This window comes from Sander lucioperca, chromosome 6 (genome assembly GCF_008315115.2).
Source record: "Sander lucioperca isolate FBNREF2018 chromosome 6, SLUC_FBN_1.2, whole genome shotgun sequence".
Taxonomy (NCBI): domain Eukaryota; kingdom Metazoa; phylum Chordata; class Actinopteri; order Perciformes; family Percidae; genus Sander; species Sander lucioperca.
Genome location: NC_050178.1, coordinates 37,734,727 through 37,737,226, shown reverse-complemented (window position 1 = coordinate 37,737,226; position 2,500 = coordinate 37,734,727). Strand labels below are relative to the sequence as shown.

Genomic DNA, 2,500 nt, shown 5'->3' with positions numbered 1-2,500 from the left:
GAGACAGAGAGAAAGAGAGAGAGAAAGAGAGAGAGACAGAGAAGGGAGAGAGAGAGAGAAGGGAGAGAGAGAGAGACAGACAGAGAGAGAGAAAGAGACAGAGAAAGAGAGAAAGAGAGAGAGAGAGACAGAGAGAAAGAGAGAGAGAAAGAGAAGGGAGAGAGAGAGAAGAGACAGAAGGAGAAAGAGAGAGAGAAAGAGAAGGGAGAGAGAGGAGAGAGAGAGACAGAGAGAAAGAGAGAGAGAGAAAGAGAGAGTGAGAGAGATATTTCCTTCTTTTCTCTCTGTGGCTGAATCTCTTTTCTTTTAACCAAATTGTTTAAAAACCAACGTGGATGATTCCCTATAACTAGTAAAGTAAATGATCAGTTCACTGCTGTCATTGAATTTGGGTTTTGTATTCAATTTTATGGCATTTGAAAAAAAAAAAAAAAAACGAGATAAAAATAAAAGAATGTTGAAAAAAATCGTCAGAAACATCGTAAAAACTGCCAAAAGTAAGTTGGATAAAAGTTAGAAACAAACAAAAAAATGCTAAAAAAAACGTGTTAAAAACATCGGTGGTGGTGGGATGGCGACAAAAGTGTCGACCAAAAACGTTGGGAATGACGTGCAGCAAAGGGCCGCAGGTCGGAGTCAAACCCTGGCCTGCTACGTCGAGGACTAAACCTCTATATATGGGGGCGCCCGCTCTACCGACTGAGCTAACCGGGCGCCAGAATGAGAAGATTTTCAAATTAGAGAGAAGACACACCAGCCTGATAATCGGCTGTCTGACCGTCTGGCGAGGTCGGTGACTCGAGTCTGGTTGGTGTGTTCGTGCCGTCGTCCGTCCGAGGAGCCGTCGGCCTTCATTTGGGCCGACCTGACATGTTCAGTCAGAGACAGGGCAGTCGGGACTCACCCGGAAATGGCGAGCGGGATGAGCCTCTCAAAATCTGATGAAAATCTTTTAAACTGACCTTTGTTGATCTGAAGTGAAGACAGATTCAGCAACTGCACGGCCTATTTCTCTCTTAAAATGTTCTCAGAAACACGTTTCGGTGAACTATTTTAGTCCAACATGAGATCGTATTCTGAACGAGCCGCCATGACAGTCTGGCTGTGAATTTCCCATAGACTGTATATATAATGGACCAGCAGGTCCCGTGTCTCTGGACGGAGACCAGTGAAGGATATTAGAAGATCTTTCCCGGTGATGGCTGAGCGTTACTGAGCAGCCTCCAACTGAGCTTGAAGACGTAGATGTGACGTGAGCAACCTGTCTGAAAGTTGGAAGTCTTCTGGTAGCTGTGCCAAGAGAAATCTCAATCATTCCCAATCTAGCAGAGACGGAGAGCGTAGGTATATGTAAGGAGATAACATAGACACAGGCTAATTATTGATCACTAAAATGATAGTTAACATTAGGAATTAAACTTAAACAGCTAATGGAAGTCCAAACTGCCTGAGAGCTTCTCCTGTACTATACGGTAATTCCTCTACTATGAGACAGTAAGTCTCGTGGTTATGACCCAATCGTTAGCCTATTTTTATAAAAACGTCTGCTACGGAGCCATAACGTGAGCTACAAGGTAATGGAGCCTTTTATACATTGTCGTGTTTCTTTAGAAATAAACAACGGACAAATAGAGTCTTTAAACTCTTCAGATGTAAAGTTATTCTCTGTCAAAGTGACGTCAAAATGAATGGCAGTCAATGGGATGCTAACGGGAGGTGATGGCTTGGTAGCATCAAAATGGCGCCATAGGAGGTTCGTGGTCCGAGGAGAAGCTGACCCCCTTGGAATTTCCGGAGAAAAAAGAACCACGTGACGCGTTCGTCCAATCAGCTGCCGGTTCTCATTTTCTGGGAAACAATCAGACTGTTAATGGAAACAATACAGAGCAGCGCCGCCTGCTGCTATGGAGACATATTACGTTTCACGCACGTGCAGAGCGTACGCTCAAGTCGGCGTCTCCTCAGTGTGTTCTGAGGAACTTTTTGGACCTCGGGGACCCGACTGATCAGTTCGACTGGCTTTACTGCCGACGGTCGGCCGTCTGGTCGGTGTGTCAGGGCCTTTAAAAGCACAGAGCAGCTCTCAGAGTTTCCAGCAGAGGAACAGGCCCGGCCAGGAACACGAGTACAGAGCTAACCGCTTATGGAGCCCCTTCCCTGGGGTAAACCGAAGGCTGCTTCGGTGGGACTTTTTCCAAATCAGGAAGGAGCTAACTCCCTGAAATAGAGACGCTACAAACAGCCAATAGGGTCACGGTTTAGTTTACTTCTACATGTTTGTGTGTTGCGCTTTAAATTTAATATCCCATTTGACCTTTTGGAGAAAATAGGCTGCATGTGAAGCTGAACACAAAACACACATCAGAAAGCATAACCTACAGGTACTGTGTGTGTGTGTGTGTGTGTGTGTGTGTGTGTGTGTGTGTGTGTGTGTGTGCGCACACGCGCCCACTTCCTGCATGACATCATCCTCTCACTTTTTCCTGGTATTACATCTGCA

General features: G+C 45.6%; 1 protein-coding gene across 1 annotated transcript in view; it reads left to right on the top strand.

The window, feature by feature from the left end:
* The window catches only part of usp54a (ubiquitin specific peptidase 54a), a 91,233-nt gene that overhangs the window by 368 nt on the left and 88,365 nt on the right, over window positions 1–2,500 (top strand). The window lies entirely within an intron of this gene.